Source organism: Telmatherina bonti (assembly GCF_933228915.1).
Source record: "Telmatherina bonti genome assembly, chromosome: 2".
Taxonomy (NCBI): domain Eukaryota; kingdom Metazoa; phylum Chordata; class Actinopteri; order Atheriniformes; family Telmatherinidae; genus Telmatherina; species Telmatherina bonti.
The window spans coordinates 20,198,353-20,212,072 of NC_136620.1; positions in this window are offsets into that span (position 1 = coordinate 20,198,353).

Consider the following 13,720-nt stretch of genomic DNA (forward strand, 5'->3'; position numbering starts at 1 on the left):
GTCCCGTTTAGCGTAGCGACTTGAGGTTTTTATTGTGGCATCATGAATGGGTTTGACATGTTTTGGAGGAGTCTCAAGTGTTTTGGACCATTTGCTTAGAAGCATGACCCTCAAACGTGGAAAAAACCACTTCCTGTTGTAAGTGGGCGGGGCTTAGGTCTACACCAGCAATGGTCACATTAATCTGTTCAGGACTGATCCCTTATTAATCCCTATAAGTTTTAGGGTGATCAGATCAAAATTGAGAATTTCATAGTGATTTATGATGTCACGCCGCCGCATGGAACTTCGCCATGGCGTCACGGGCACGCCGTGCAGCGTAGAGCAACGTCCTTTACCAGATCTCTTCACCAACATGTTTTGTGATGCCTGAGTGAATTTGGGCCATGTGGTGTCCACCAAGCCAGAGTTATGGGTGTGTGAGCAAAAAACAACACTTTTGACCTCCAGGGGGCGTGGCTATTTCATAATCAAAATATTGACATATAGAACTCTGTAGGAGGGGACTGCCATCATATCTAGCAAATGTGGTGCAGAAATGTTGCTTTATGTGGGAGTTATATCCGTTTAATTTTTCATGGCGAGACATCAAACTTTGAGGCCCCGCCCCTCGTAAACTAAGTCTCCTATTAGAAGAAATAACACAACATTGAATCACACATGCCTCCTGAACATCCTGAGCAATTTGTGGCTCAGTGGGATAAAAGCCCTAGGACGAGTTTGTTAAAATGCGAGGTGCTAAAACGCCAAAATATTGACTTTGACCTAAAATGGCCGCCTTCCTTTCGACATTTCACCATGACATTAAGAGGATTTTTTGTTTGTCCTGTCATGTAGATCATGTGTATGAATTTTCATAAAGATTAACGACATGCAGTGGCGGGGCACCTAAAATAGGTGGCGCTCTCGTTCAGTTTCGCCCAAACATTCTGGAGCACCTCAAAATATCAAATTTTTCGTATTCCCTTGGGGGGGTACGCAAAATTTGGTGAGTTTTCGAGCACGTTCAGGCCTCCAAAAAAGCACGCGAAGTGTCCGAATAAAAATAATAATAATAATAATAATTAAAACCGCAAGCGGTGATATAGGCCCTCGCACCATGGCGCCGCTCGGCATAATGCCACCGCCTCCCCTGGCAACATCCTTCCCATGCCTCTCTCAACCTAAAGTGCAGCCAGACTGCACTTCAGGCCATTTAGGCCTTATGAACGGTCACTTCCTGTCACCAAGGGGCGGGGCTAACTTATCATCTAATTATTGACATACAGAAATGTGAAGGATATGACTGGCATCATCTGTAGCAAATTTGGTGCAGGTTGGTTGTTTTTTGTGGGAGTTATGTCAGTTTTCTTTTTCATTGCATCACATCTGCTTTGCTGCCCCGCCTCTCCTAAATGATATCCCCTATTAAAAGAAATAGCACAACTTTTAATCACACATGTCTCTTGAGCATCCTGACTCATTTGGGTTAAAGTTAGATAAAATTCTTAGGACAAGTTCCTCAAAATGCATGGCAACGAAAATGACAGAAATTACCCCAAAAATGGCACCTTTTTCAACATGGCCGACTTCCTGTTTGATTTAGCCCATATGTCCAAGAGACTTTTTTGAAGGTACGGGAAGGGTCTACAAGTGTTCCGAATTTGATCCATGTCAGACAATGTAGTGGGCGGGGCTGATTGATTGAAATATTGTAGGGGGCGCTATGGAGCCATTTACTATCTTCTCCACTATATTGTAATTTTACTCTATTAAGGACGTAACTGTCATGACTCATGGCAAGTATGGTGAAGATAAAAGGTTTCATGGCTTTGTTACAGGTACTTCCTGGTTCAAGATGTCAGACACTTGTTGTTGCCAAGGGGTGGGGCTAATTCATAGTCCCATTATTGCATTGTAGATTTTGTTCATCATGGGACTGCCATCAAATGTGTCGATTCCTGTGCTGATATGTTGTTTTATGTGGGAGTTTTAGCAATAAGTCTTTGTTAATGAGACATCAAACTTTGAGGGCCCGCCCCTCCTAAACTAAATCTTCTATTAGAAGAAATAACACAACTTTAAATCACACATGCCTCCTGAGCATCCTGTGCAAGTTGGGTGTCAGTTGGACAATATCCCTAGGAGGAGTTGTTTAAAATGCATGGCAAAGAAATGACCCCAAAAATGGCACCTTTTTCAAAATGGCCGACTTCCTGTTGAATTTAGCCCATATGTCCAAGAGACTTTTTTGAAGGTACTGGAAGGTTCTCCAAGTGTGCTGAATTTTATCCATGTCGATCAATGTAGTGGGCGGGGCTGATTGATTGAAATTTTGTAGGGGGCGCTATGGAGACATGCTCCATTTATTCCATAATGTTTCAATGGGGCTTTGTTCAGGGCCTTACTGTCATCAGTCATGGCAAGTATGGTGGCGGTCCAAGGTTCCATGGCTTGGTCACAGGTACTTCCTGTTTCATGGCGTTGGGCCGCCATTCGCCATGTCCCGTTTAGCGTAGCGACTTGAGGTTTTTATTGTGGCATCATGAAAGGGTTTGACATGTTTTGGAGGAGTCTCAAGTGTTTGGGACCATTTGCTTAGAAGCATGACCCTCAAATGTGGAAAAAACCACTTCCTGTTGTAAGTGGGCGGAACTTAGGTGTACACCAGCAATGGTCACATTAATCTGTTCAGGACTGATCCCTTATTAATCCCTATAAATTTTAGGGTGATCAGATCAAAATTGAGAGTTTTATAGTGATTTATGATGTCACGCCGCCGCATGGAACTTTGCCATGGCGTCACGGGCACGCCGTGCAGCGTAGCGCAACGTCCTTTATCAGATCTCTTCACCAACATGTTTTGTGATGCCTGAGTGAATTTGGGCCATGTGGTGTCCACCAAGCCAGAGTTATGGGTGTGTGAGCAAAAAACAACACTTTTGACCTCCAGGGGGTGTGGCTATTTCATAATCAAAATATTGGCATATAGAACTCTGTAGGAGGGGACTGCCATCATATCTAGCAAATTTGGTGCAGAAATGTTGCTTTATGGGGGAGTTTTATCCGTTCAATTTTTCATGGTGAGACATCAAACTTTGAGGCCCCGCCCCTCGTAAACTAAGTCTCCTATTAGAAGAAATAACACAACATTTAATCACACATGCCTCCTGAACATCCTGAGCAATTTGTGGCTCAGTGGGATAAAAGCCCTAGGACAAGTTCGTTAAAATGCGAGGTGCTAAAACGCCAAAATATTGACTTTGACCTAAAATGGCCGCCTTCCTATCGACATTTCACCATGACATTAAGAGGATTTTTTGTTCGCCCTAGCATGTAGATCACGTGAATGAATTTTCATAAAGATTAACGACATGCAGTGGCGGGGCACCTAAAATAGGTGGCGCTCTCATTCAGTTTCGCCCAAACATTCTGGAGCACCTCAAAATATCAAATTTTTCGTATTCCCTTGGGGGGGTACGCAAAATTTGGTGAGTTTTCGAGCACGTTCAGGCCTCCAAAAAAGCACGCGAAGTGTCCGAATAAAAATAATAATAATAATAATAAACACTGCAATTACAATAGGCCTTCGCACCGCCAAGGTGCTCGGGCCTAATTAAAACCGCAAGCGGTGATATAGGCCCTCGCACCATGGCGCCGCTCGGCATAATGCCACCGCCTCCCCTGCCAACATCCTTCCCATGCCTCTCTCAACCTAAAGTGCAGCCAGACTGCACTTCAGGCCATTTAGGCCTTATGAAGGGTCACTTCCTGTCACCAAGGGGCGGGGCTAACTTATCATCTAATTATTGACATGCAGAAATGTGAAGGATATGACTGGCATCATCTGTAGTAATTTTGGTGCAGGTTGGTCGTTTTTTGTGGGAGTTATGTCAGTTTTCCTTTTCATTGCATCACATCTACTTTGCTGCCCCGCCTCTCCTAAATGATATCCCCTATTAAAAGAAATAGCACAACTTTTAATCACACATGCCTCTTGAGCATCCTGACTCATTTGGGTTAAAGTTGGATAAAATTCTTAGAAGGAATTTCTCAAAATGCATGGCAAAGCAAATGACAGAAATGACCCCAAAAATGGCACCTTTTTCAACATGGCCGACTTCCTGTTTGATTTAGCCCATATGTCCAAGAGACTTTTTTGAAGGGGCTGGGAGGGTCTACAAGTGTCCCGAATCATATCCATGTCAGTCGATGTAGTGGGCGGGGCTGATTAATTAAAATATTGTAGGGGGCGCTATGGAGCCATTTACTATCTTCTCCACTATATTTTAATTTTACTCTATTAAGGGCATAACTTTCATGACTCATGGCAAGTATGGTGAAGATCAACAATTTCATGGCTTTGTTACAGGTACTTCCTGGTTCATGATATCAGACACATGTTGTTGCCAAGGGGTGGGGCTAATTCATAGTCATATCATTGCATTGTAGATTTTGTTCATCATGGGACTGGCATCAAATGTGGCGATTCCTGTGCTGATATGTTGTTTTATGTGGGAGTTTTAGCAATAAGTCTTTGTTAATAAGACATAAAACTTTGAGGGCCCGCCCCTCCTAAACTAAATCTTCTATTAGAAGAAATAACACAACTTTAAATCACACATGCCTCCTGAGCATCCTGTGCAAGTTGGGTGTCAGTTGGACAATATCCCTAGGAGGAGTTGTTTAAAATGCATGGCAAAGAAATGACCCCAAAAATGGCACCTTTTTCAAAATGGCCGACTTCCTGTTGAATTTAGCCCATATGTCCAAGAGACTTTTTTGAAGGTACTGGAAGGTTCTCCAACTGTGCTGAATTTTATCCATGTCGGTCCATGTAGTGGGCGGGGCTGATTGATTGAAATTTTGTAGGGGGCGCTATGGAGACATGCTCCATTTATTCCATAATGTTTCAATGGGGCTTAGTTCAGGGCCTTACTGTCATCAGTCATGGCAAGTTTGGTGGCGGTCCAAGGTTCCATGGCTTGGTCACAGGTACTTCCTGTTTCATGGCGTTGGACCGCCATTCGCCATGTCCCGTTTAGCGTAGCGACTTGAGGTTTTTATTGTGGCATCATGAAAGGGTTTGACATGTTTTGGAGGAGGCTCAAGTGTTTTGGACCATTTGCTTAGAAGCATGACCCTCAAACGTGGAAAAAACCACTTCCTGTTGTAAGTGGGCGGGGCTTAGGTCTAGACCAGCAATGGTCACATTAATCTGTTCAGGACTGATCCCTTATTAATCCCTATAAGTTTTAGGGTGATCAGATCAAAATTGACAATTTTATAGTGATTTATGATGTCACGCCGCCGCATGGAACTTTGCCATGGCGTCACGGGCACGCCGTGCAGCGTAGAGCAACGTCCTTTACCAGATCTCTTCACCAACATGTTTTGTGATGCCTGAGTGAATTTGGGCCACTGCATCTTATAATTATTTCCATAAGTGTAATGAACAACAAAGTTTACAAATGTGTATGAAGTCAGCAGCGAGGGTGCAACACATAAAACATGAACAGGAATTATTGACCTTCTATTGTGGAATCTAAACTTCACATCTTTTGTATATAGTTGTGTCTTCTGTTTGTGGATCATAGACTTTTCTCTGTGGGATTTGTGCTGTGTTTATACACTGTTAGATCTGTATTTATTACAGTCATAAATTGTAATAAACTTTTATCTTGTTCCTGTATGATCACATCCTACTGCAGTTATTTAGATGACTTGAATGTATTGAATAAATGGGGAAAAGCATTTAAATTTCTTTATTTTAAAAATGCTTCAAAGTGTACAAAGTAGCTCAAATTACTTAATTAGTAACACAAAGTTATAAGTAAGAAACAATACAATCAACGAACATGTAAACAATAGATTCCACAGAAATGCTATTAAATTGTGGTTTACTAGAAAAAAAAAAAAGAATCAAACACCAAAAATAAAACCAATGTTGTGTCTGTGCAGATCAGGAAACTGCTCTTCAGTAGCCACGCAGCAACTGGGAATCAAGCCTTGTTTCCTTCTGAGGAGCTGGGATGTGAGTCTTCTTAGGTCCTTCACATTTATGTCATCAAGACGTCTCTGCAAAATTATACAAAAGATTGGTTAGATAAATAGAGCCACATTTTACTAACTGATGGAAAACAAAGTGAAAAGTGAAAGATCAGATTTTTTAGTGAAGGTCTGTGTCTACCAACTTTGTTCAGAGACTAAGTTAATATATTACTGCAATATCTAAAACTAATGTCTGGATGCCAAAGCAACAAGTAACATATGGAAGACAGAGCAGTAGGTAACAAGCTCAAATATAAAATTACATTTATGTTACAACAACAAATAATACATAAAACAGTTACCATTGACGAGGCTGAAGTTAGCTTCCGATCCGCAGCTTATGGCTGCAATATGTGTAAAGGGCAATTACACTGAATTTTTTGGAAACACCACCACATTAGACCAGGTACTGACAAAAAACTGGTATAGTATGTGGAATATTTTAGCCCACATTTGAAGAGTCTAAGTGTTTTAGTTTTTTGTCAGGACCTGATGTAATGTGGTCCAGATGCCAAAAAAGTCATGAAATGACCCTTATTTGCATTTTCACAAATAGAATAAAGATTTCACAAATCAGACACTATGTTTTATTGAATCTGCATAGTATGTGGAATATTTTAACCCAGGTTTTAAGAGTCCAAGTGTTGTAGTTTTTTGTCAGGACCTGGTCTAATGTGGTGTTTCCGAAAAATTCAGTGGAATTGCCCTTTACACATATTGCGAATCGGAAGCTAACTTCAGCCTCGTTTACCATTGTTGGTTATTGGAATACTGTGGAATTCCTGTAATAAATGTTTTTTATCAGTAATATCTTGAGACAAAACAGTGAACATGAAACTGCATTTTACCTGTACTACAGCTAGCCAGTCACATCTCTGGAAGCTGCAGCTCGTCTTCCTCAGACTGACCCGCTTGTCCTCGGACCGTCCACCAGCCCTGCCTCGGCCTTCCTGGCAACCTTAACATGTCATATTCATCACTGAAAACAAGTGTGTACACGGATCATCGCTGTAACAACATTCAAACATGTAAATTCTGCATTATGTCAGTGTCTGACTGCCTGTGTTAGGCTGATTCAGTCTAACATCAGCTGAATATATGCAGAAATATTAATAAAGTTAGAATTAGCCTAACAACTATAGCTAGCTTAGCACGTAGCTTAGCCTCTTCTTAGTACCACCGTTTATTCCATACGCGATATTGTCATTTTTACGTACTACTTTGCAAAAAAAACACCATAAGAGAGTATCATTTTCAGCATGACGAAGAGCCTGTTGTGTTAACAGTTACTTACCGGTTCATGTGGAGCTCAAATACTGGATGGAAATAAACTTTGAGTCTTGTGGACGGTGACGGTTCCGCTGTATTTAGAGGATGGGAGGGGTGAGGAGCATGTTTAGCTCACTACTTCCGCCCTGTGGTGGTTTGTAGAGGTAGCAGTTGTGTGGTTTTGCTCACTACATGGCGTTTGCCACCTAGTGTTGGAAAGAATCGCTTTGAAATCTTACATACTCTGGCTTCAATACATTGAAAAAAATAATCTAAAAGTGGATCAAATATGCCACAGTGTTTAATGAAATTGAAAAAAAAAAAATCCCACCAGTTTTCCATAAATGGATGTTACATTATTTTTACTTTATTCAAAACAAGAATTAGCTGCTCATTCTCAGAACCAAAGCCTCAGATTTTTTCTTTTTCATGTAATCCCCCACAGTACAGACAAAGACCAACAGGGAGGAATAATACATAAATGCTTCAAGTTTAGTTTTAATTCATTATGCTTATTAACATGCCTGTGACATTTGTTAAAAACTGTTATCATTTACATAAATATAGTTTTCAGTAACTTATTGTTGTAAGTATTAGCCGCACTGGATGTTTTAATCAATCCATCAACAGAGCTGATCCAATACCACTCTATCCAAGAATCTGAACAAATGTCTATAAATCAAAGAGCAATCAGTCTGCTTCTAAACAATAAAACACATATGAAACTGATTCACATAATTAATAATTCCTTCAGATGGACCTGCATGTTCATCTGTACATACATGTCTATAAATATGGTTGGTTGTTTTTTGTGGGAGTTATGTCAGTTTTCCTTTTCATTGCATCACATCTGCTTCGCTGCCCCGCCTCTCCTAAACGATATCCCCTATTAAAAGAAATAACACAACTTTTAATCAGATATGCAGCTTGAGCATCCTGACTCATTTGGGTTACAGTTGGAGAAAATTCTTTGGAGGACCTTCTCAAAATGCATGGCAAAGAAAATGACAGAAATGACCCCAAAAATGGCACCTTTTTCAACATGGCCGACTTCCTGTTTGATTTAGCCCATATGTCCAAGAGACTTTTTTGAAGGTACGGGAAGGGGCTACAAGTGTGCTGAATTTGATCCATGTCGATCAATGTAGTGGGCGGGGCTGATTGATTGAAATATTGGAGGGGGCGCTATGGAGCCATTTACTATCTTTTCCACTATATTGTAATTTTACTCTATTAAGGACATAACTGTCATGACTCATGGCAAGTATGGTGAAGATCAAAGGTTTCATGGCTTTGTTACAGGTACTTCCTGGTTCACGGTATCAGACACTTGTTGTTGCCAAGGGGTGGAGCTAGTTCAGAGTCATATCATTGCATTGTAGATTTTGTTTATCATGGGACTGGCATTAAATGTGTCGATTCCTGTGCTGATATGTTGTTTTATATGGGAGTTTTGGCAATAAGTCTTTGTTAATGAGACATAAAACTTTGAGGGCCCGCCCCTCCTAAACTAAATCTTCTATTAGAAGAAATAACACAACTTTAAATCACACATGCCTCCTGAGCATCCTGTGCAAGTTGGGTGTCAGTTGGACAATATCCCTAGGAGGAGTTGTTTAAAATGCATGGCAAAGAAATGACCCCAAAAATGGCACCTTTTTCAAAATGGCCGACTTCCTGTTGGATTTAGCCCATATGTCCAAGAGACTTTTTTGAAGGTACTGGCAGGTTCTCCAACTGTGCTGAATTTTATCCATGTCGGTCCATGTAGTGGGCGGGGCTGATTGATTGAAATTTTGTAGGGGGCGCTATGGAGACATGCTCCATTTATTCCATAATGTTTCAATGGGGCTTAGTTCAGGGCCTTACTGTCATCAGTCATGGCAAGTTTGGTGGCGGTCCAAGGTTCCATGGCTTGGTCACAGGTACTTCCTGTTTCATGGCGTTGGACCGCCATTCGCCATGTCCCGTTTAGCGTAGCAACTTGAGGTTTTTATTGTGGCATCATGAAAGGGTTTGACATGTTTTGGAGGAGGCTCAAGTGTTTGGGACCATTTGCTTAGAAGCATGACCCTCAAACGTGGAAAAAACCACTTCCTGTTGTAAGTGGGCGGGGCTTAGGTCGACACCAGCAATGGTCACATTAATCTGTTCAGGATTGATCCCTTATTAATCCCTATAAGTTTTAGGGTGATCAGATCAAAATTGACAATTTCATAGTGATTTATGATGTCACGCCGCCGCATGGAACTTCGCCATGGCGTCACGGGCACGCCGTGCAGCGTAGAGCAACGTCCTTTATAAGATCTCTTCACCAACATGTTTTGTGATGCCTGAGTGAATTTGGGCCATGTGGTGTCCACCAAGCCAGAGTTATGGGTGTGTGAGCAAAAAACAACACTTTTGACCTCCAGGGGGCGTGGCTATTTCATAATCAAAATATTGACATATAGAACTCTGTAGGAGGGGACTGCCATCATATCTAGCAAATTTGGTGCAGAAATGTTGCTTTATGTGGGAGTTATATCCGTTTAATTTTTCATGGCGAGACATCAAACTTTGAGCCCCCGCCCCTCGTAAACTAAGTCTCCTATTAGAAGAAATAACACAACATTTAATCACACATGTCTCCTGAACATCCTGAGCAATTTGTGGCTCAGTGGGATAAAAGCTCTAGGACGAGTTCGTTAAAATGCGAGGCGCTAAAACGCCAAAATATTGACTTTGACCTAAAATGGCCGCCTTCCTGTCGACATTTCACCATGACATTAAGAGGATTTTTTGTTCACCCTAGCATGTAGATCATGCGTATGAATTTTCATAAAGATTAACGACATGCAGTGGCAGGGCACCTAAAATAGGTGGCGCTCTCGTTCAGTTTCGCCCAAACATTCTGGAGCACCTCAAAATATCAAATTTTTCGTATTCCCTTGGGGGGGTACGCAAAATTTGGTGAGTTTTCGAGCACGTTCAGGCCTCCAAAAAAGCACGCGAAGTGTCCGAATAAAAATAATAATAATAATAATAATAATTAAAACCGCAAGCGGTGATATAGGCCCTCGCACCATGGCGCCGCTCGGCATAATGCCACCGCCTCCCCTGGCAACATCCTTCCCATGCCTCTCTCAATCTAAAGTGCAGCCAAACTGCACTTCAGGCCGTTTAGGCCTTATGAACGGTCAGTTCCTGTCACCAAGGGGCGGGGCTAATTTATAATCAAATTATTGACATACAGAAATGTGAAGGATATGCCTGGCATCATCTGTAGCAAATTTGGTGCAGGTTGGTTGTTTTTTGTGGGAGTTATGTCAGTTTTCCTTTTTATTGCATCACATCTGCTTTGCTGCCCCGCCTCTCCTAAACGATATCCCCTATTAAAAGAAATAGCACAATTTTTAATCACACATGCCTCTTGAGCATCCTGACTCATTTGGGTTAAAGTTAGATAAAAATCTTAGCAGGACTTCCTCAAAATGCATGGCAAAGAAAATGACAGAAATGACCCCAAAAATGGCACCTTTTTCAAAATGGCCGACTTCCTGTTTGATTTAGCCCATATGTCCAAGAGACTTATTTGAAGGTACTGGAAGCATCTACAAGTGTGCTGAATTTTATCCATGTCAGTCAATGTAGTGGGAGAAGCTAAATGATTAAAATATTGTAGGGGGCGCTATGGATCCATTTACCATCTTTTCCACTATATTTTAATTTTACTCTATTAAGGACATAACTGTCATGAGTCATGGCAAGTATGGTGAAGATCAACAATTTCATGGCTTTGTTACAGGTACTTCCTGGTTCATGATATCAGACACTTGTTGTTGCCAAGGGGTGGGGCTAATTCATAGTCATATTATTGCATTATACATTTTGTTCGTCATGGGACTGGCATCAAATGTGGCGATTCCTGTGCTGATATGTTGTTTTATGTGGGAGTTTTAGCAATAAGTCTTTGTTAATGAGACATCAAACTTTGAGGGCCCGCCGCTCCTAAACTAAATCTTCTATTAGAAGAAATAACACAACTTTAAATCACACATGCCTCCTGAGCATCCTGTGCAAGTTGGGTGTCAGTTGGACAATATCCCTAGGAGGAGTTGTTTAAAATGCATGGCAAAGAAATGACCCCAAAAATGGCACCTTTTTCAAAATGGCCGACTTCCTGTTGGTTTTGGCCCATATGTCCAAGAGACTTTTTGGAAGGTACTGGCAGGTTCTCCAACTGTGCTGAATTTTATCCATGTCGGTCCATGTAGTGGGCGGGGCTGATTGATTGAAATTTTGTAGGGGGCGCTATGGAGACATGCTCCATTTATTCCATAATGTTTCAATGGGGCTTAGTTCAGGGCCTTACTGTCATCAGTCATGACAAGTATGGTGGCGGTCCAAGGTTCCATGGCTTGGTCACAGGTACTTCCTGTTTCATGGCGTTGGGCCGCCATTCGCCATGTCCCGTTTAGCGTAGCGACTTGAGGTTTTTATTGTGGCATCATGAAAGGGTTTGACATGTTTTGGAGGAGGCTCAAGTGTTTGGGACCATTTGCTTAGAAGCATGACCCTCAAACGTGCAAAAAAACACTTCCTGTTGTAAGTGGGCGGAGTTTAGGTCTACACCAGCAATGGTCACATTAATCTGTTCAGGACTGATCCCTTATTAATCCCTATAAGTTTTAGGGTGCTCAGATCAAAATTGACAATTTTATAGTGATTTATGATGTCACGCCGCCGCATGGAACTTCGCCATGGCGTCACGGGCATACCGTGCAGCGTAGAGCAACATCCTTTATAAGATCTCTTCACCAACATGTTTTGTGATGCCTGAGTGAATTTGGGCCATGTGGTGTCCACCAAGCCAGAGTTATGGGTGTGTGAGCAAAAAACAACACTTTTGACCTCCAGGGGGCGTGGCTATTTCATAATCAAAATATTGACATATAGAACTCTGTAGGAGGGGACTGCCATCATATCTAGCAAATGTGGTGCAGAAATGTTGCTTTATGTGGGAGTTATATCCGTTTAATTTTTCATGGCGAGACATCAAACTTTGAGGCCCCGCCCCTCGTAAACTAAGTCTCCTATTAGAAGAAATAACACAACATTGAATCACACATGCCTCCTGAACATCCTGAGCAATTTGTGGCTCAGTGGGATAAAAGCCCTAGGACGAGTTTGTTAAAATGCGAGGTGCTAAAACGCCAAAATATTGACTTTGACCTAAAATGGCCGCCTTCCTGTCGACATTTCACCATGACATTAAGAGGATTTTTTGTTTGTCCTGTCATGTAGATCATGTGTATGAATTTTCATAAAGATTAACGACATGCAGTGGCGGGGCACCTAAAATAGGTGGCGCTCTCGTTCAGTTTCGCCCAAACATTCTGGAGCACCTCAAAATATCAAATTTTTCGTATTCCCTTGGGGGGGTACGCAAAATTTGGTGAGTTTTCGAGCAAGTTCAGGCCTCCAAAAAAGCACGCGAAGTGTCCGAATAAAAATAATAATAATAATAATAAACGCTGCAATTACAATAGGCCTTCGCACTGCCAAGGTGCTCGGGCCTAATAATAATAATAATAATAATAATAAACACTGCAATTACAATAGGCCTTCGCACCGCCAAGGTGCTCGGGCCTAATAAACGCTGCAATTACAATAGGCCTTCGCACTGCCAAGGTGCTCGGGCCTAATAAATAATAATAAACACTGCAATTACAATAGGCCTTCGCACCGCCAAGGTGCTCGGGCCTAATAAACACTGCAATTACAATAGGCCTTCGCACCGCCAAGGTGCTCGGGCCTAATAATAAACACTGCAATTACAATAGGCCTTCGCACCGCCAAGGTGCTCGGGCCTAACAAGAAGCTCCAACTTTAAAAAAGCGGTACAAACTCATGTAGGAATATTTTAAGGGAAATATGAACTTTTTCTTCGTGGCTTTAAAAAGGAAACAAAATTTTTTTGGAAAACATAAGCACAAAGCCGACTCTATCCTATTAAAACACTGACATCCGAATTTAACCTTGTGTATGATTTTCACTTTGCTAGGATTGTAATTGTGCTTTTTTAAAATCCCTTTACCACTAATAACCCCTCAGTTGTTCCCTGGCCTTTTCTATGCAATTTGTAATCCAAGACTGGAAAAGGAAGTTGAAAAGTTTCTTGTAGAAAAAAATACCCCACAGGTACACACATGAACCAGATGATGCAACTAGCTGAACACAATCAAGTTTTAAAAGTTGTGACCGTAAGGAATAGTGGGATGGAGATATCCTTTTTTTTAATAAAGGATGGTAAAGTCTGTCCTATATAAATGGCACATTCCTTAGTATTTGGCAAATCTGAACATGTTGGCTGCCACTCACAAGCGGTCATTTCACTTGAGGAAGGCATCAGTTTTTGGGGTTTGGTACGCTGGCTCAA